This window comes from Canis lupus, chromosome 31, assembly GCF_011100685.1.
Source record: "Canis lupus familiaris isolate Mischka breed German Shepherd chromosome 31, alternate assembly UU_Cfam_GSD_1.0, whole genome shotgun sequence".
Classification (NCBI taxonomy): domain Eukaryota; kingdom Metazoa; phylum Chordata; class Mammalia; order Carnivora; family Canidae; genus Canis; species Canis lupus.
In genome coordinates, this window is record NC_049252.1 from 22,893,167 (window position 1) to 22,915,640 (window position 22,474).

Sequence of the window (22,474 nt, forward strand, 5' to 3'; positions counted from 1 at the left end):
TATCATTCCTTGTAAGCAGTTGAAAGGCTGCAGAAGTGAAACCAGGCACAGCACCCTGATAACTTTCTACAGACAAGTTGCAGGCAAAGCCAGACTACTGCGTGAAGAGAGCTGGCTCAGAACTTTCTTCCCCAGAAGGCACGAGAAGCAATCGTGTCATAAGAAACCTCTACAGGGCAATGAAGCAGGCAACTCTGAATCACGAGCGCTGAGGCCATACAGGAGCATTATCATATAGGGAGCCACAAAGACCTCAGACAGAAAAAATTCTGGTGTCACCTGGGTGGCTCAGTGGTTGAGCCTCTACCTTTGGCTCAGGTTGAGATCCTAGTGTCCTAGGATCAAGTCCTGCAGGGAGCCTGCTTCTCCCTCTGCCTATGTCTCTGCCTCTCTCTGTGTCTCTCATAAATAAATGTGGTCTTAATGAAAGAAAGGAAGAGTTCTGAAATTGAGGCAGCCCTGCTATTTGGTTTTCCCCCTCCCCTGGTATGAAAACTGGCTCAGAAGAAGCCAGCCTCAAAAGCCACAGGTGATGACAACTCAGAACAGCTGAGTAGTTGACAGCATGAAGACCACCATATAACCTTCCCAGCCCCTTCCCGTTACTTTTATGTTTGAAATTCCAGATTCTCGGCTAATTGCAAATTCATTTGAGCTAAGGTTCGGTTCTCCTTTCAAATTACACCTAATCCTGGGGAAGTTTAACCAGACTGTATATAACTGTATAAACTTATTTACCTATATTTATATAGGTAAATATAAAATATGTTTATATTTAATATTTAGCTATGCATGCTTTATTTGAATTTATTTGATCAGGTTGCTTTCTTCCTAACATCTACTTGAAATTTTCAGACTTAAGAAAGGAATTTTAATGAAGGAATAAAGAGAGACAATTCATTTCTATCCATGCAAACTTAGATATGGACAATTCTGATGCCTCTTAGCAGCTTTGGGCCTCAGCTGACTGGGGAGAAGAAGAATAGAATGATGGGTTTTGAACCCTGAAGAATTGGGTACAGAAATACAAAATAGTAGGGATAGGCATTAAGGGTCTTGCATGGGGCTAGTGGGCTAGCCTTGGGCTGACATTTCCATTCTTCCCTAACTTATATCTTGGTGCTTATGTTATGAGAAAAATATGCCAAGTCAGTCAGTTTATTCATGAAATAGTAGAATTTAATAAAAAATATATGGCATTTTAGATTTGCCAATGTCTATTTTTTTTTTGACCTCTGAACCATTTATTGACCTCCTGCTCCTCAAAGGGTATCCTGTTTTGCTGCCTCAATGCCTCAGAATTTTGGTGTCGTTGGTGTCAGACACCACCTTGCTGTCTACGATCTTGCGGGTGATGGTCTTCTGGATGGTCTGCAAGGAGTTGCTGTTGTCCAGGGCATCAGTAAGACTGAAGTCCTCCCTGTCTTCCAACAGGCGACAGTAGGTGGCAATCTCAGCCTCCAGCTTGACCTTGACATTCAGCAGGGTCTCATACTCCTGGGCCTGGCACCTGCCCCTCTGCCCGGGTCTGGGACAACTCAGACTCCAGGTGCAGCAGGATCCCGTTGAGCTGCTCCATTTCCATCACGTAGCAGGTGTCGACCTCCCTCAGGCTGTTCTCCAAGCTGGCCTTCAGGTTTCTCATTGAGTCCAGGTTGATCTCCAAGGACTGGGCCGTCTGTCCATCTCAGCTCCATGAGGGTCATCTCAGCTTCTCCTATCTCAGCGGTCTGTGTGGTGACCACTGTGGTGCTCTCCTTGATCTGCTGGGACCAGTACTTGTCCAGCTCCTTCCAGTTCTTCTAAGCCAGCTTGTCATACTGGGCCTGGATATTTGCCATGATCTTGCTGAGGTCCTGAGATTTGGGGGCATCCAACTCCACTGTCAACCAGAGTTGGCGGTTTGGTTTTGTAGACCCTTTACTTCCTCCTCATGGTTCTTCTTCATGAAGAGCAGCTCCTCCTTGAGAGCCTCGATCTCTGTCTCTAACTTCAGCTGAGTGACATTGGTGTCATCAATGACCTTGTAGAGCCCATGAATGTCACTCTCCACAGACTGGCGCATGGCCAGCTCCGTCTCATACTTGATTCGGAAGTCATCAGCAGCAAGCCGGGCGTTGTCAATCTGCAGAACGACGCGGGCATTGTGTCAATGTCTATTTTGATGTCTTATGTTATTTCTGTTGTTTCCTAGACTTCTTAAAAATTACCCCCACCCTACAAATATACTTCTACTTGATCAAATTAATGACGTAGGACACATATTTGTCATTCTTTGCTTCTGAAACTCAAATAAATGTCTCCTCTACAGGGAGTGTTAATCTGCCAAGGGTGAAAACAAAACCAAAAACAAAACCAACAACCAGAAAGCCAAAATAACTGGACTCTGTGTCTACCATACTGTATTAGTTTTCTTTATTCGGCCTGAATTTTGTTATTTTTTTTTATTGGTAAGATATACAAAACATTATTTTTACATTAAAAGAAACATAGTTGTATTCTACATAGACTGAAAAATTCGGATGGCTTCAGACATGTTCTGCTTCTTGTGAATCACTACTATTTACCTGTCTAGACTTTCAGGGTATAAACTTGTTTTAAATGTATGTCTGTGTGGAAGTTTTTAAAGCTAATGAATAGCATTATTTTGGGATTAGTTCTGCCACTAACTAGTTGTATAAACCTAACATCTTTCCACTTTCTCTAAATCTACTTCTTCGTCCGGAATTTTAAAGGGATTGAAGTAATACTCTCCTAGTTCCCTTGTGGGACACAATTGTAATATATGACAACTTTACATCACCAGTTTTGACTGAAAGAGTTGCAGCCCTCAGCCACATTTCATGACCCATATTTGACAAGAACTTTGCTAACAGATGTGGGGAGGGACAGCTTGTGGAATTCTTTGAGGTAATGTTATGTTATACCAAAAATATCTACTAAGGTTTTACAGAAATGCCAGACATTTTAGTAGAGCCTTTGGAATTCTTGCAGAAATGTTTTACATAGGAGTTGTCATATCTAATGTGCAGATTTTATTATGATTTCATCATGGAACATTTTGTTCTTTCAAATATATTTTTAAGAAATAACCTTGAGAGATAAATTCTTTCATATGATGAAGAACCCTCATTATCTAGCATAGGAATTTCCTTAATTTTCTTTTTCTTTTTCTTTCTTTCTTTCTTTCTTTCTTCTTTCTTTCTTTCTTTCTTTCTTTCTTTCTTTCTTTCTTCTTTCTTTCTTTCTTTCTTTCTTTCTTTCTTTCTTCTGTTCTTCTTTCTTCTTTCTCTTTCTTCTTCTTTCTTCTTTCTTTCTCTCTTTCTTTCTTTCTTTCTTTCTTTCTTTCTTTCTTTCTTTCTTCTTTCTTTCTTTCTCTCTTTCTTTTTCTTTCTTTCTTGGAAAGTGGTGAGCAGATGGAAAAGAGAATCTTATGGAGGCTCCAGGCCCAGCACAAAACCCAATGCAGGCCTTGATCTCACAACCCTGAGATCATGACCTGAGCCGAAATCAGGAGTTGGATGCTTAATTAACTGAGCCACCCAGGCATCAGGCATCTCTCTTTAGAATAATCTTCTAAAGTTTAAATATATATGAAATACTATATATATATGAAATTAAATATATATACTATATATATGAAACTATATATATTTCATATATTTGTATATATACTATATATATACTATATATGAAGTGTATACATAGTATATATATACTATACTATAATATAGTATATGTACAAATATATGGTATATATATAAAATATATATATGAAACTTTCATATATATACTATATATATGAAATACTTTTAATTTTGAGATGGATAATTTATAAAAAGTAATTTGTTCAACTACAGTTGGCTCTTTAAATAGCACAGGGTTTAGGGGCACCAACTCAGTCCCACTACCTCTAGTTGAAAATCTGCATATAACTTGTAAGTCCTAAAAAGCTTAACTACTACTATTAGCCTACTTAACTGGAAGCCTTCTAGATAACATAAACAGTTGATTGACATATTTTGTATGTTAGATGTATTAGGTATTATATTATTACAATAAGGTAAGATAGAGATAAAGAAAATGTTATTAAGAAAATCCTAAGGAAAACACATTTACAATACTATACTATATTTACTGAATAAACCTATATAAGTGGACCCATGCAGTTCAAAACTGCGTTGTTCCAGAGTCAATTATATTTCACCTAATTTAAATTAAATTCACCTAATTTATTTAACTGTTTAATTAAGGGAAGGTAATCATAGCCTGATGTTTCATTACTGTAACATTGCTTTTGTTTTAGTAAATCTTTTGATTAACTAGATCTTTGAAAACAGATCTTTAGAGTTTGTGTTGCTGAGACCCAGGTATCACCTTGAGGTGTTATGAAGATTTGGTGGCAAAATAGATATAGTAGCTATCAATATAGTGGTTAATCTGGGCACTCCATGACCTCTAACCTAATAAGCTAGAATGTTAGTGATGTCACAGTCTAAGTTTCCCATCTACTATAAGTGGGCCAATTAGCAGTGAACAGAAGCACCCTGTTCCAGGGCTAGATATGAGCTTACAAATGGTATATGGATGCAAAACTGACACTTAGCTTTCCTTTCATGTTGAATTACCGATCAGTGTGCTCATCATGTTCTAGTCAGAGAAAACAAATAACTTTATATCCTGAGATAAAAACAAAACAAAGTGCGATAAAGCAAATGAGTATGAAAGGGTTTGCTTTCCAGATCTGGTTCCTCCCAAAATAAGTAAAATCTTAGCTATTATACCTCAATTAAAAAAAAAAAGTAAAAAAAGAAAAAGATTGTAAAAAAAATTCTAATATACTGGTTAATTTTACGTGTCAATTTGATTGGGCCACCAGTGAGTGCCCAGATATTTGGTTAAAGATTATTTCTGGGTTTGTCTGTGAAGGTGTTTGTCCACTGAAGGCCTGAGTAGAAGAAAGGATTGAATAAGAAAGGATTCTCTCTCTATGCCTGTCTTTGAGATGAGACATTGTTCTCCTGCCTTTGGACTTGGCCTCAGTCTAGAACTTACAGTATTGGCTCTTCTGGCTCTCAGGCCTTCAGACTGGGGACTAGAACTGTACTATCCACTATCCTGGGACTTTTCAGCCTCCATAATTACATAAGCCAATTTCCTATGGTAAATTTCTTTAGGTAGGTCTATCTATCATCTCTATCTATCTATCTATCTATCTATCTATCTATCTATCATCTATTATCTATCTATCTATATATCATCTATCTATCTATCATCTATCTCCCTACCTACCTATTGATCTATCAATCCATTTACCTATCTTTATGTCTATCTCTATATAAAATCTCCTATTGGTTTTCTAGAAAAAACCCAGAATGTTATACTTGGGATTTCAGCTATAATTTCTGGCTTCCTAACAGAAACAACTTTCTCTGTCTTTTGCAATGGTGAGGTCTGATGATAGATCTCTTGTGTGTAAGATAATCCTGTGAGAACATTGTTTCTTTCTCACCATGAAAAGACTCATTGTAGACTTAGTGATTTTATTAATTTTCTATCGTAGTTCTCCTGACACCCGGTCCCTTTAAATATCCATTGTGGATTTTTGTTTGTTTATTTGTTTTTTAGATTTTATTTATTTATTGATGAGAGACACAGAGAGAGAGAGGCAGAGACACAGGCAGAGGGTGAAGCAGGCTCCATGCAGGGAGCCCAAAGTGGGACTCGATTCCGTGTCTCTAGGATCAGGCCCTGGGCTAAAGGTGGCACTAAACCCCTGAGCCACCCAGGCTGCCCTTGTTCGTTGTTTAATGGAGACAATCTTTTGGAAATTCAGGTTCATTTGCAAAAATTTTTTACAACCACATGCCCTTTCTAAAATATTTTATATCTGATTAATTCTTTTCCAGATATATTACTAAATTTGAAGGGGAAGAAGGTGAGAAAAAATGGAAATCAAAGCAGACAATAAAAACAGACCATATAACTTCAGCTATGAAAGTTATCAGACATGTAATTTTTAAAAAATCACCAATACATAAAAAAAATCAATGAAAAAAGAGGATATCATAGAGAATCAAATTTATTAAACATATGGAGATGTGAAAGAACTGGAACCCTTGTGTACTGCTGAGTGGGAATGAAATGGTGCAGTTGCCAGAGAAAGTAATATCATGATTCCTCAAAAAATTAAACACTAAAATTTGATATGATCCAGCAACTCCGTTTCTCAATATATAACCCAAAAACTTGAAAGTAGGGCCTCTGAGACATTTGTACACTTGAGTTTATAACAACAGTATTCACAGTTATCGAAAGGTGGAAACAATCCAAGTGTTCATTGATGGATGAATGACTAAACACAACGTGATATATACATATTATAAAATATGATTCACCCTTAAACAGCAAGAGAATTCTAACATGTGCTACAACATAAATCAATCTTGAAGACATTATGCTAAATGACTTGATAAGTCAGTCACAAAATGTCAGATACTGTATGATGCCTCTTTTCCTGGGTACCAAGAGTAATCCGATTCATACAGACAGAAGTAGAATGGTGGGTGCCAAAAACTACATGGGGTGGGAGGGAAATGAGGAGTTACTGTTCAGTGAGTGTAGAGTTTCAGTTTGAGAAAATGAGAAAAAGTTCTGGAAATGGATGGTGGTGATGTTTGGACAGCGATGTGAACGTAGTAACGCCACTGAACTCTATGCTGGAAAAAAGGATCAATTTTGTGTTGTATATATTTTACCACAATAGCAAAAGCACCTTAACAACAACCACAAAACAAGAATAATAATAATAGAATTTATTACTACGAAGCTAATAGAGGATGAGGAGTGTAGAAATAAAGATACTTGATTTATCCAGAAAAGGGAAGAAATGAGAAGAGAAGAAAACAAAACACTGATGAGACTAATTAGAATGCAAGTAGTACCCATGGTAGAAATTAATCTAAATTCATAGACAATGTTAATTATAAAGACTGAATTAAAAAATAAAACATCTGTAGATTGCTTACATGGGATGCATCTTATAGGAGCATAGAATAATTGAAAGAAAAATGAAGGAAAAGATGAATACTGTAAATAGTAACCAACATAAAGCTGTAAAACTAGTAATATGAGTCAAGTATTTATAGAAATGATTATTCATAGAGATACTCAACAGAAAAATTTATAAGGTCTAAATTTGTATACATAGTTGTATATGTATTATGTTATAAAAATTTTGTGGGGCTCCTGGGTGGCTCAGTTGGTTAAGAATCTGATCCCAGGATTCTGAGATTGAGTTCCCATATCGCTCCCTGCTCTGCGGAGAACTTGCTTCTCTCTCTCCTGTTGCTCCCCATACTTATGCTCTCTCTCTGTCAAACAAATAAAATCTTTAAAAAAAATCCTCTGAGACTTATGGGACAGCAAGATGAATTCAGTCATAATTTGAGATTTATATACACCATATTTAGTAACTAATAGATGAGGCAGACAAAAATTCAGTGTTGGAAACGTAAATAATTAAACAACTTGACATAATTAAACAATTTGTTATAGTTTATAAATACATAATATAAATACTATATAATATATGTAATTCTCTCTCTCTCTGCACACACACACACGCACCACACTACACTCAACAACTGCAAAATTCAGTTCTTTTCAAGTGTCCTTGGAACATTTTCCAAAATAGGTCACCACATGCTGGGCCACAAAGCAAGTCCCAATAAATTTCAAAGGGTTTGAAAATGAAATCATAGAGAATATGTTCTGACAAAAATATAATTAAGCTGGGAGGGAAATTAACAAAACTAAAACAAAAATAACAACCCCCCCCCAACTTTGAAGATTAAGCAATGCATTTTAAAATTATGCATGTGCCAAAGAAGAAATCACATGGAAATGAGAAAATAGTTTGAACTAAGATGTAATGACAATATCACATGAAAACTTTTTAGGATGTTACATAAAAACAGTAGATATATATTAACAAGAAAAGAAAAAGTCTGAAAAATTAACAGCAATGTAAACTTCTGTGTGAAGAAACTGAGAAAAAGTACTAAATGAAGTAGAAGAAATGACTTCATAAAAAATAAAGACAGAAATCAATGAAATAGAAAACAAATATATAGCAGAGAAAATAAAGATAAATTTTGGTTGTTTGAAAGTTGAAAACTGTTAAAATTGTAACCTAACAAACTATTCTTGATTAAAAGAGGGGATCCCTGGGTGGCACAGCGGTTTAGCGCCTGCCTTTGGCCCAGGGCGCAATCCTGGAGACCCGGGATCGAATCCCACGTCAGGCTCCCTGCATGGAGCCTGCTTCTCCCTCTGCCTGTGTCTCTGCTTCTCTCTCTCTCTCTGTCTATCATAAATAAATAAATAAATAAATCTTTAAAATAAAAAAAAAATACAAGAAAAGAGAGATGGTGCAACTTAAAAAAAATAAAAAGAATATATCTCTATCAAATAGATATGGACAAGATCTAACAATTAAGATTATAAATAAAATGATTAAATATAAATGAACCAATGTCTTAAAAACCACAACTTCCTGAAACTGACACAGGACAGAATGTAAATTATTTTGTGTCTTTCAAAAATTGAATTCACAATTTAAGCTTTCCACCAGGAAGACTCTCAGACAAAAAGATTTCAATTTGAATCCTTCCAAAAATTTAGGGAGATAATATCGTTATTATTATAAAAAGACCTTTGGGGGGTATCCCTGGGTGGCTCAGCAGTTGAGCGCCTGCCTTCGGCTCAGGGCATGAACCTGGAGTCCCGGGATCGAGTCCCGCATCGGGCTCCCTGCATGGAACCTGCTTCTCTCTCTCTCTCTCTCTCTCTGTGTGTGTGTGTGTCTCTCATGAATAAATAAATAAAATCATAAATAAAATCTTTAAAAAAAAAAAAAAGACCTTTGGGATCAGAGGCAGAGGGAATCCTTCCCAGAACTTTTTAAAAAGATTTTATTTATTTATTCATGAGAAACACACACACACACAGAGGCAGAGACACAGGCAGAGGGAGAAGCAGGCTCCATGCAGGGAGCCCAAAGTGGGACTCGATCCTGGGACCTCCAGGATCAGGCCTTGGGCCAAAGGCAGGTGCTCAACCGCTGAGCCACCCAGCCTGCCCTTCCCAGAACTTTTTAATGGCAAGCATGTTGATGCCAAAACAAGGCATGGGCACTTTAAGGAAGGAAATTTGCAAACAAATTTATTCTGAGAACATAGACAAAAAATTTGAAACCCAAACATTAGCAAACTTCTTGCCTTAGTGCATAGAGCAGTATTTTTTTTTTTTTTTTGAGTCATGGAAGAGCAGTGTAACATTTGTAATAAATCACTGTAACTTACTGCATTGATAAACTAAAGGAGAAAATATAGGATCATCTGATTAGATGTGGAACAATATATTGAAAAAATTAATTAAACATTTGTTAATGTTAAATTAAAAATTAAACAATATTTATCAATATATTGATAAAGTCAATATCCATTTCTTTTTTATTTTTCACTTTGTGGACAAACTAGTATTAAAGGGAAATTTCATTGAACTGTTGAGAAACACTGTATACAGCTGCTTATTCCTGCTTAACATATCATGTCAAAACTCATTGATTAAAATATATATATATATATTTTGCTCTTGACTCTTTTGGTTGGCTGATTCAGGATAGGTTTGAAATTGACAAATAGTAATGAAATATTCAAATAATATCTTTCAAAATAGCATCAAACATAGCAAGTATCTGTTCTTGGAATAAATCTAGTGAAAGATGTGCAAAACCTTTACACAGAAAAGATGTGCAAAACCTTTACACAGAAAATTATTATAGTAATGAAATATTCAAATAATATGCTTCACAATAGCATCAAACATAGCAAGTATCTGTTTTTGGAATAAATCTAGTGAAATATGTGCAAAACCTTTACACAGAAAATTATATTACACAGAAAATAGACATTACTGAGAAAGAAAAGAAAAAGAGCAATTAAATGAAATAAATGTACCTTGTTTATGGACTGAAAGACTCATAATTTAAAGATATCAACTATATCCTCCCACAAAGAAAAGAAAAAGAGCAATTAAATGAAATAAATGTACCTTGTTTATGGACTGAAAGACTCATAATTTAAAGATATCAACTATATCCTCCCACAAATAGTACATGCCATATACTAACAATCAAAATGCCAGCAAGGTTCTATCTGTGTGGATTGAAAACTGATTCAAAAATGTATGTGGAAATTCAAAGAGCTAAGAAGACCAAAGACAAATAAATTGGGGGAGGTACACTACCAGATACAATGTTTTATTATAAAGTTACAGTAAAAATGTGTGATATTGACACAGACAAATAATCCAGTAACCCCAGAAAGGATCCAGAATGATACCCTACATTATAATCATATAATGATACCCTACCATTTATAACAATGATGCATCATACTATCTACAGCAATCACAGCATTTATAAGGAAGGTGCCACTGGAATGTTAGGGAAGAAAGATGGATATTTTCAGTAGACGAGGCTGGATAAATTGGGTCTTTCTATGGGAAAAAAAAAAGTTCTCAGTAGATGATGCTGAATCAACTAGATATTCAGGTGGAAGAAAAATTGAATTAAACTTTTTTCACGTCTCACACCTATATAAAAATTAATTCCAGATGGATTAAGATGCCAGATGAACTGAAGATCTAAATTTGAAAGGTAAATTATTAAAGCTTCTCTCCAAAACTGGAGATTATTTCCATGGCCATGACATGCATGAGTGGCTTTATACATTTGTGAGAAGTCAGTTGTGACAGTATCTTCTATACTCTAGAATCCCATTTATATAGAGTCTCCCTCCCCAAAGTAAGTAAAACTAAGCAGCGATGCTGGAAATCACAACAGTGGTGAACTTGGTGGGTTAATTTCTGTGAATTTGTACACAATTCAAATTCAATCTCTTGGATTTATGCAATCTCTTAGAGTGATAGTTATGTTTACAAAGCCACTTACAATACTATCAAAAAGTGTCACATGCTTAAGAATAAGTTAAATAGAAAATGGAAAAGTCTTTACACAGATAATTAAAATATAAAAATTATTGAGAGAAATGGAACAAGAATGAATGAAAAAATAAATGATGTGACATTTTCGTGAGCTGGAAAGCTCATTATTATAAAGATGGCAACCGTATTCTCATATAATAAATGCAAACCAATCATAACCAAGAGATGATTTGCTATATTTCTATACAAAATGTGTATATGTTATACTTCAACAACAAATTAGCACAAAAAAGAAAACACAAAATGAATTGTAATTGCCTACCAAAAAAGAAAAGAAAAAAAAGAAATATGCTCTAGCTGCCCCGTAGTCTTGTTCTACCACATTTAGAAGGTGAGGATGAATGACTATCTGGATATGGTGCTAATGCATTCCATTCCTTGTGTCAAATTTCTCACCTTCTCAAATTGCATGAGTGCAAACGTTTTGGACCTTTATACCCATGACATTCTGGGAAATGACCTTACCATTCCTCAACAATATTTTACAAGTGAACTTGGTGTGGAAAGGATCACTGGCCTGAAATATATCTCTTTGATAGTGGAACTGTTAGCAGTCTTCTCAGTGACTATAGAACACAGTGATGTGCATGTGTGTAAATATCTTGAGATCATCCTAATGTACTTTACTATCGCATGAGATGCAGCATCAAAGGAAGTTGGATTAAACATACCCTGTTATCTTGCTCTTTCTTTTGCAACTCAAATCCATGTCGGAGCATAGCATACAGCAGCTTCAGGTGAGAAGAATTTATGAATGTGAACTTACTTAAATGGAATAAAATATAACCTATGCATATAATAATTTAATAATTTTATTATAATTCTGCACAGCACTTCATGGAATCATTGAACAAAAGATTTGTGAATCTTTAGAGATAATTCAGCTTCTACCTGACACAGACTTTACCTGATACGTGCTTTTCTAAATGCTCTCTTAACACCTCCAGGTGAGGAAGTTCATTATTTTATGATGCAATTTATTAATTTTTTATAGACTTCTATGTGCTTTTAGAGGACTCTTATGCTAATCCAAAATCTGTTTTCCTGTAATTTATATGGGTTTTTATTCTTCCCTGTGGTGCCATGTAGAATAACAGTTTAATTTCAGGCAAAGTCACATACACTTTTAAATTTTTCACAGTATTGGGGCACCTGGGCGGCTCAGTTGGTTAAGCGTCTGCCTTAGGTTCAGGTCATGATCTCAGGGTCCTTGGATAGAGCCCCATGTCAGACTCCCTGATCAGCAGAATGTCTGCTTCCCCCTCTCCCTCTGCTCCTCCCCTCTGCTCTTGCACTATCTCTCCAATAAGTAAATAAATCTTGTAAAAAAAATCAAAAACAAATTTTTGCAATATTTTTAGACTTTTTTTTTTAAGTTTTTTTTTTTTTTTTTTATGATAGTCACAGAGAGAGAGAGAGAGGCAGAGACATAGGCAGAGGGAGAAGCAGGCTCCATGCACCGGGAGCCTGATGTGGGATTCGATCTTGGGTCTCCAGGATCACGCCCTGAGCCAAAGGCAGGTGCCAAACCGCTGCGCCACCCAGGGATCCCTATTTTTAGACTTCTAAATAAAATCAAATTGAAAAATAATCTAGTATATTTGAACTAGGCAACATATTACAGTCAGTAAACATTTCTTAAAAATGTATTTTGATTTTTCATGAATAAATTGCTAATTGGTTTCTACTCTAGACCTTCTTTATGCATGTCTTCTTCATCCAAAAGTACCTCATCATCAACTCACTCACTGAAGCCAGATATCCTTAGATCCTCTCTCTCTTCCTCAAACCCTCCATATCTAATCCATCAGCAAGTTCTATAGGCTGTACCTACATCATTTGCACCACTTTTGATCACTACAGTCCATTCTCCACATAGAGCTAGTAATCTTTCTAAAATCATAAAATGATGATATTTTGTAGTAGGCAGACTTCTAAGATAGCCCACAATAATTTCCATCTCCTGATATTCATGCCATTGTTCAATTCCTCCCCCTAAGAGTTGAATGGACATATTGGCATTTAATGAATAGAATATGGCAAAAGTAATGGTGCATTACTTCTGAGCTTAAGTTACAGAAGACTGTGACTTCTATCTTGTTTGCTCTTTCTCTCTGGCTCTTCTCAATCACACCCTCCAAAGAATCAAGCTGCCATGCTGTGAATTACCGTATGGGGAGACCCATGGGGCAAGAAAGTAAGGGTGGCCTCCAGCCAACAGCCAACAAGAAACTAAGGCTCTCAGTTCAACAGTTCACATGAAACTGAACCCTGCCAACAACTACATGAGTGAGCTCGGAAGTGATTTTTCCCCAGTGAAGCTTTGAGATGCCTACATCCTCAGCCAGGACTTTGCAGCTTTGTAAGAAACCATGAGCCAGAGGTCCCAGGTCAACTGCACTTCGATTCCTGTAGGAAATAGGGAGTGATAAAAGTTGTTGTCTTGAAACTCTAAGTTTTGGGACATTTGTTAGAAATAGATAACTAATACATACTCCTTTACTTCAAACCCTTCAATCACTTTCAATAAAAAAATCTTTTTGTCAACGATCAACAGCCCATTGCCTATGGCTCTGTCCTCCCCTTCTGCTTCTTGGCTGTTTACAGAGCTCCAGACTGAGTTTCTTTCAGCTCTTGGAGCTAGTGAAACTCTTGTTTACTTGAAACTTGTCCTTGCTGATCTCTCTGCTGGCATGTTTTCATGCCCTGTCTTCTCCGGCTGGTCTATTATCATCCTTTTATCTTCCCTGAACTTCTTCTAACCACTCTTTTTAGATACCTTAATCCTATGTTAGGTTTGGAGCACTTTTCTAACTTGACATGATTTCAGTTTTGGGGCTGCTTCTCTTTTTTAATCTTCCCTCCTACTGAGATCTGGTTAAGCCAGGATTCTGACCTGGAACCCAAGGATCCCCACTGTGCACTGCTGCCAAAACACTAGCCTATGCTCCTCTGTAACCTTCTAGAAGTTAATGCACTTGTCATCAAAATTTCTTTGTAGTTTTAGAGGATGCAATCTGAATAGGAAAAAAAAAAGTTCAAAGAGCATTTAGAATAAAGGGCAGTAAAGAGTTACAACAAAGAATAGGTCCAAATCTAAGTCAGGTGTTAGCCATTTCTTATTATATAGAACCTACTGCTCATGCTTTCTTGGTAGAAGTTTTTATTTTTATCCTCTAAGATTATACAGCAAAGAAATAATTTAGGAATTAATTTTTTTTTGTAATGTGATATGTAGATTACAATTAAACTTTTAAAATCCCTCAGAAGATTGAATTAGATTCTTAGCTGATAAAGAAACCGAGTATGTTTCTCCTTCACCAGCCATTACATCCAGCCTGAAGAACACTTGAAACTATTTAAAATATATTGGTATGAACTGTTTTACCTTAATATCTTCATAGTTATATATTAAGCAGAGAGCCATCTGAGATGAATGAATATTAAGAAAAATGATCAGGGAAAGGTTATATTTTAGGATTATATTACCATGTTTTCCTTGATAGTTTTGAAGACTCCACAAACCGAGTAAAGGCATACCAAAAGCATTAAAACCCAGAGCCTAGAAGACTGTAATATAGGAATTCAGAAATCCTGAAAAGTAGAGCCATGCATTACACCCCATTTCAATGAAACATAATAGCATTCAAGACAAGAGTCCATTACTTAGTTTTTACCACACGGGGTACCCAAAATCCCAGTTCCACTTTTAATGTGATTCCAACTATAAAATGAAATCATTCTCAGTCGGTCAATTTTATTTGCTCAATTTATCAAATGGTTCGCCGAACTACAAGAAAGGACAGTTAGTCCTTTCTTCCGTTTGAAAACATTCAAGCTTCCTTTTCTTTTTCCTTCTGCTGCTTGCCTCAGGGACATTTTATGCTTAAAAGCCTTTGGATTGATTTCTGTGCCCATTGGTGCTTCCATTTGCCATCTGTTAGTTGAAGTATTTATATATTTAGCAACACGGGAAAGATGGAACATGAAAAATTGGGGAAATTTGAATAGATAGGACAGAGCAACTGTCAAAGTCTTTGTATGAACAGTACTGCTTCATAATGTGTGGATAATTTCAAAAAGATATGAGGTTCTAAGATTCCTGAATAGCTTGTTATAAAAGCACCGAAACAAAGGAAAAAGTAGGGCTTTGATAACATAGGTTTATAAGAATGTGTAAAGAATGTTAATAGATACTGAGATTTTTGAAAACAGAGAAGTAGAAAAAACTTTACTCATGTTCTTAAAAAATTATTAACTTGTGAAAGGCCTTATTATTCATGGAGGGAAAATGTAGGCCTTAAACTTGACTGAAACCATCGTAACCCTTTTCAGCCACTGATAATTTATTGTTGCTTTGAGAGCAAAGGAAGCTCTTTAATGGGGCGAAAAAACCCCTCACCTTGTCGCAGAGAAGGCAATTAGATTAACTTGGTGAAAATGTTAGGATTTAATTGTGTAAGAGCTTTTGTAATTTTTACATTGTGCAAATTAATTCTCTTTTTAAAAGATTTTAATTATTTATTTGAGGAGAAAGAGAGAGAGAGGGAGAGAGCACGAGAAGGGGGAGGGGCAGAGAGAGGGAGAAGCAGGCTCCCTGAATGGGGAGCCCAAGGCAAGGGTTGGAGGGGCTTGATCCCAGGATCCTGAGATCATGATCTGAGCCAAAAGCAGACTTTTAATCAACTGAGCCACCCAGATGCCCCTAAATTAATCCTCTTAAAAGTGGATTGAAAGACAAGCATCTTAGAATAATGTGACGCTGGGGTCTTACAAACGCAAAGAGAGTAACTTGTAGAATCTTTTATTCCATAATTTATTCTCTGAACTTTTAACACACACTCACTCACTCACTCACTCACATTTGAACAACCAATGAAAAGCATTACTCATTTGTTTATGTGTCTGGCTTTCTTGGCATTCGCTCTCTCTTCTCCTCCTCTCACTGCTTCATATGTTTTGCCTTATTCTCTTCACTTCCCCTCTGGTTCTCCTGTGACTCTGCACCTCCTTATGGTGGAGCCTGGCCAATGTCAACCATTGTTCCCATGATGTTTACTACCTCAATTAAATCAGGCTGCAACTGGAATGTACTTCCAAGATTTCTCTTCCCACAGCAGTAACTGCTCCCACAAAGAATACATTTGCCTAATATGTCAACATCTGGAAAAGCTGTGGCAGTGGCAGCTTATGATCCACAGGCCAACCCCTGACATCAGCAAACATGTGAGGCAATAAAGAGGAAGGAACTCAGGGCATCACAAACAATACACACGGGGAGTGTTTGACCCAATCCACTGCTCTGTCCTCTAAAGGAATTAAGCAAAAAAAACATTTTTTTTTTCTCTTCAGGACAGATCTTCAGAAGGGAAGGATCATAAAAGGATTATGGGAATTCAGAGCCATAAGAGAATTTAGAGATCATGTGGTTTGTATGCTCCGTATCCTAGTTTAGAGATAAGAATCCAGATAATGAGGGCAAAAAACTCCAAACTTGGTGATTTTTAATTATATGGGATTTTTTTTTAAGATTTTATTTTATTATTTATTTATTTATTCATGAGAGACAGAGACACACAGAGAGAGAGAGAGAGAGAGAGAGAGAGAGAGAGGCAGAGACACAGGCAGAGGGAGAAGCAGGCTCCATGCAGGGAGCCTGACATGAGACTCGATCCTGAGTCTCTAGGATTACACCCTGGGCCGAAGGCGGCACCAAACCGCTAAACCACCAGGACTGCCCATATCTGGGATTTTTATATAGATGCAAATCAAAACTTGAATTAGATTAAGTTTTACTAATCACTACACTCTTAACCTGGGAAAAAATTGTGTATGTGTAGATAGATGAATATTTTTGATTTTGAAATGATTTTGAAAAATCATTTTTTAATCTACTTATATAATAAGAGGATCAAATTTTATATAATAATGAACATATTCTTATGAAAGGCACTTAATAAAATTAACATATAACTATATAAAACTGTAAAAGCCATGTTGTAACTGGTAGTTGACAAAAATTAATGTTTTCTAGCTATTTAATGATTTATTTATGGATTTCAGTTTTGTACTTTAAAAAATATTTTCAAATCATGTAAGTAACTTTTTAAAGATTTATTTATTTATTTTAAAGAGAGAAAGAGAGAGCAAGTACAGAGTTGGGGGTGGGCAAAGAGAGAATCTCCAGCAGACTCTTCATTCAGCACAAAGCCTGATGCAGGGCTCAATTCCAGGACCTTGAGATCATGACCTGAGTCAAAATCAAAAGTCAGACGCTTAACCAACTGAGCCACCCACGGGCCCCTGTCAGTAAATATATTACCCATCCCAGGTCTCAAACTTTTATGATATGCCCTTGGAAAACTACTGGGCCACTGATACTATGACTACCTTGCCTAGGTAAATAGAATAGCCCTGAGTTGATATATTGGAAAGAGATCTGAACTAAGCAAAAGAATTAGGTTCATGTTTTGCCACTAAGTTAATATATAGTGTTTGGCAAGTCACTTTTCCTATCTGGACTTGAGTTGAGAATTGATGGGATTAAACCAGTCATCTTATGACAGTTTCAGCTCTAGGATACTCAGAGACTATTTTGAAAACAAGGAATCAAAATTTAAATCCAGGAAGGGAGGTGAAACATCAGTCAAGCAATAAATGTTGTTTGGCTTGGAATGAAGTTAAAGTGTTCATCAAAATTTACAGGTAATAATCACTCCCTGAAGAAAAATAGCTTACTTTTTTCTTTTCTTTTTTAAGAATGTATTTATTTATTTGAGAGAGAGAGCATGAGTGGAGAAGAGAGGCAGAGGCAGAGGGAGAAGCAGACTCCTCACTGAGCAGGGATCCCAGGGCTCCCTCAGGACCGTGAGATCATGACCTGAGCCAAAAGCAGACACTCAAATGACTGAACCACCCAGGTGCATCTTCATGGGGGTTGAACTAGAAAGAAATATACTATATTCTAGTCTCATTTTTACATGAACATGCTTACTTGGTCAACTTACACTAGATAGAATATTGTTATCTGAACAGAAACTAGGATCTTACAGGTTCAACCACCCATCTTTTCTTCTTTTTCTTCCTCTTCCTCTGCTTCTCCTTCCTCTTTTTCTCCTTCTCCTTCTCCTTCTCCTTCTTCTTTGGTTTATGAGTTTTAAGACCCAGGTAAAAATCTCAGAAACTCTCCTGAAGAACATCTAGCTTTCAGTTATTTCTGAGATTTTTCTAAAATGATTGATACATATCTCTATTGATTAAAATAATTAAAATATATATATAGATAGATAGAGAGAACTTAGGAAGGCATCTCATCGGTGTTAAGGCAAATTCCTAAGTTTTCAGCATGTCCTTCAAGGCACTGACCACCCTGGTCCAGCTCTGTGTCTCTGGCTCTCCCCCTTCAATCTTCCAGCTGTCTTCCCTAGAGGCTTCTCTCAGTGCTGGGAACACTTCATGTCCCTTCCCTCTCAGGGCCTTTTAAAAATATATATACTTTTAATCTAATTTTAAAAATGCACATGGTGTCAAAAGTCAAATTATTTTCTACTGTTTATAACTAAGCAAAACTCTGAAAGCTACAAAAAGAAAATAATTTCTCGCTACAAACTACTCTCATTCCCTAGAGGAATTCATGTTCACATCTTTTAGATATTTTTCTGATACTGTCCTCCATATTTCTATATAATGTGCTGTACTGCTATTGCTTGAATTTTAATTAAAGTAGTACTACTGATTTCCTGATTTGAAAAATAGTTCCCATCAACCCCTCTGTCCTTCAAACATGTGCACATCTACCCCCACTTCTCATCCCACCATAATTGTGTCAGAATTGGAAAAGTTCAGAATTGATGATCATAATGTGTGTTTATCTAAGTGTTATTTTCAAGTGAATCATGGTTTTATTTTCTTTCTTTAGTATTTTTTTCTTTATTTTTCTTGACTTTTTTGTTTGTCTAGTTTTGCTTGCATGTGACAGCCAATGATTATCTCCAAATTCTTGTACTAGAGGGTCAGATCTCCAAATATTGTGTTCTATAATACCCCAGAGTCTTTTTAAAATACTTTTTATTTAAAAATTGGTCTCCTTGAACATACTGTCTACCTACTGTAATCAGAATGGTCTGCACTTGGACCTATTGGACAGTTGTCATCCTGAGGTTTGCCTTCACTGTGGTCCTAGTGCTTCCTTACTCTTTTTTTGTTGTTGTTGGGCCCTCTGCTTCTTGGATTTTATGTTTTTCTCTTCTAGGTTTCTTTCCTTGACTAATGGAATGCATATTCTTAGATTCATAAAAAGTGAGGATAGGGAAGGGATTTAGCCTTTGAGATCTTGTTTTCCCAAAATTTCTTTGTTGTGCCTTCATACTTGATTGAGAATTAAACTGGCTGGATAATTCCAGATTATAAGTCATTTTCTCTTAAAATTTGATCTTCAACTTCTATTCAAATATTTATTTCTGCTATTGTATTTTTTTCATTTCTATTTCTAGAGTTATTTGAAGTTGCTACATGTTTCCAATATTTTTATAGATTTGTCTTCTTATTCCAAGTGTCTGTCTGTGGAACTCCACCACAATTTTTTTTAAAGATTTTTTTTAAGATTTTATTTATTTATCCATAGACACACACACACACACACACACACACAGAGAGAGAGAGAGAGAGAGAGAGAGAGAGGCAGAGACACAGGCTCCATGCAGAGAGCCTGACCTGGGACTAGATCCAGGGTCTCCAGGATCAGGCCCTGGGCTGCAGGCGGCGCTAAATCGCTGCGCCACCGGGGCTGCCCCACCACCACAATTTTTGTTTCTTGAAAGTTCTTTGTGCTCCATGTATTGTTTCTATTTCTTAAACAATAAATAAATCTACAATGCGATTAGAACCGGTTTAGCACCGCCTTCAGCCCAGGGTGTGATCCTGGGGACCTGGGATGGAGTCCCATGTCCAGCTCCCTGCGTGGAGCCTGCTTCTCCTTCTGCCTGTGTCTCTGCCTCTCTCTCTCTCTCTGTGTCTCTCATGAATAAATAAATAAAATCTTAAAAAAAAAACAAACAAAAAAAACAGGAAACTCTGGATTTTCCTATAGCATAATCTGGATTGACTGTTTTGCTAGGTAACATCTTTCTCCAGAAAGGAATCTTATTTCGTGTCTACAAGTTATAATCCTGGTTGCTCATCTGGGGAGCTGTTTGTAAGGAGACCTAGTGTGGTCTTATCTTTCAAGGTGCAGACTTTCACTTCATCTATTGGTTCTCCATATTTTATTCCATCTTCAACTATGACTGGTGGCCAAGAGTCCAAAATTTATCTGGTTTTCTCTAATATAAATATCTAAATTTTGCCAGGGTTGGGAAACACTGAACTAATAGAACCAGAGGGTAAAATGGTGGCTTCCAGGGGCTGGTGGGTGGTGGAAATGGTGAGATATTGGGCAAACATCAAGTTATAAGATAAGCTCTGGGAATCCAATTTAAAGCATGGTGACTATAGTTAATAATACTGTGTAGTATACTTGAGATTTGCCGAGAGAGTAGATCATAAGAGTTCTCACCACCACACACACAGAAAAAGGTGACTATATGAGATGATACATATGTTAATTACTTGATTATGGTATTAATTTTACAATGTCTACTTCTACTAAATCATCACATTGTACATCCTAAGCATACATAATTCTGTCAATTATACCTCAATAAATCTGAAAAAAATTAAAAATGAAACAAAGGTTTATTCTTCACTTACACTAAATCATCAATGAGATTGGCATTTTCACTCAGGGTCCTTTACTATCTGGAACATTGCTGATTGTAGAAGTTATTTTCACCCATCACCCATACACATTGGCCACAAGTAGTTATTTGACCCCATACTTCAAGGCAGCAGGAAAATGATCCATTTACTCCCACCTAGAAATCAATATAAACCTGACATTAGTGACTAGTTGTCATGCCTCACAGGCTAGTGGATGCCTCCTAATCAGAGCTTAGAACATATTGCCATATATGAGATAAGCACCTCCTGTGTACATTGGCCTCAAAATCTAACCCAACATTCCCCAAATGCTATCCCCAAGCAATGCACTATGAATGCCTGCTATTGTCAGGCAGGAACTAGGCATCCCTTCGAGAAAAGGGTCCAAATAAATAAATAAATAAATAAATAAATAAATAAGATAAAAGGGTCCTGAGAAATATAGTCTCAGGTTTCTTCTCTGGGATAGGACACAGAAGCAACCAAGGGTAATGAAATCATCTTGTCCAGAGACAATCTAAGCATACTCAAGAAAGTTAAATAACTGTCTAGGCCCAAACAGCAAATACAGACTAATCCTTTATGGGATCCATGTTCTTGCCTCTAATTTCAATATAATTTTCATGCTGGTGTATCTCAGACTTCACACAATTATAATTTGTACTCTACCTTTAAAAAGCCTATTATGATATTTATATCATTCTGGAAAGAACCTATCTTTGATTTAGATGCATCTATTTTAAAAGAAAATTAGTGCATAAGAAAATAAAAGTGAAAATTCAGGAGGGACCATGATGCTACACACAAAAAAGCTATTCCCGGAATTCAAAGGTAGAGGGAGTCTAGGAATGCCAGAGAAGAACAGAGATGCATGTACCTGGCCCCAAAGGACTGAGATGAACAGAAGGTAGGGCTAGAGAGTGGGGTTCTCATAGTTCTGCAAGAAAGGAGAAAACTTGAATTAGAGAAAGTTCTCCCAGGGATGAAGATGGAAATGGATTAAAGTTTGGAACTGAGGATCTGAGGCAGTTATGGGCCTCACTGACACAATGAAATAGAGGGTGCGTCTAGAGAAGAGCATTGGAGTTGAGGAGAGAGATCTTGAGGAGGAGAAATCAAGGAATAAATTGCCTAGGGAGGTGTGGAGCTGCCCAGGCATGACCCTAGGTGATAACTTAGGGAACAGTGATTCAGGAAGACTGTAGGGTCTTAGATTGTTTTTAGGGGAAGGCTGCAAGAAGGGGATTCTGAGGTTAGGGCAAAGGACTGGTTAGGGCTTTGGGACTGAGGTGAGGCAGCAGGAGCCCTGGGAACCAAGTGTCCTGACCTGGGCTGGAAAGAAAGAGTCATGCATCATATCAAAGCCATTACAGGTGGTGAGACCCCACTGTAGTAGGCATCTCTGCTTCTCTGAGGACTTTGAATGAATCCCTTCCTACTAGAAATGGGAAAGGAAACTGGCATGAATACCATACCCCTTCTTTTATTTTTGCTTAGTGCTCAAAAGTTTTCTTCCAAATCAAGTCCACACAAAGCAATAACAGTACAGAAAGAATGTTTTTATGATATGTATTATTTTAATAACATGTGCTTCCTTATCCTTTAATGTTTTTGTGGTTACAATAAATACCTGGAGAAAAGTACTGAG

The 22,474-nt window shown here is 36.7% G+C and overlaps 1 pseudogene; it reads right to left on the reverse strand.

Annotated features, from left to right (window-relative positions):
- Positions 1-1,287: 1,287 nt before the first annotated feature.
- On the reverse strand, positions 1,288-2,149 carry LOC100686523 (annotated as a pseudogene).
- Positions 2,150-22,474: the final 20,325 nt, after the last annotated feature.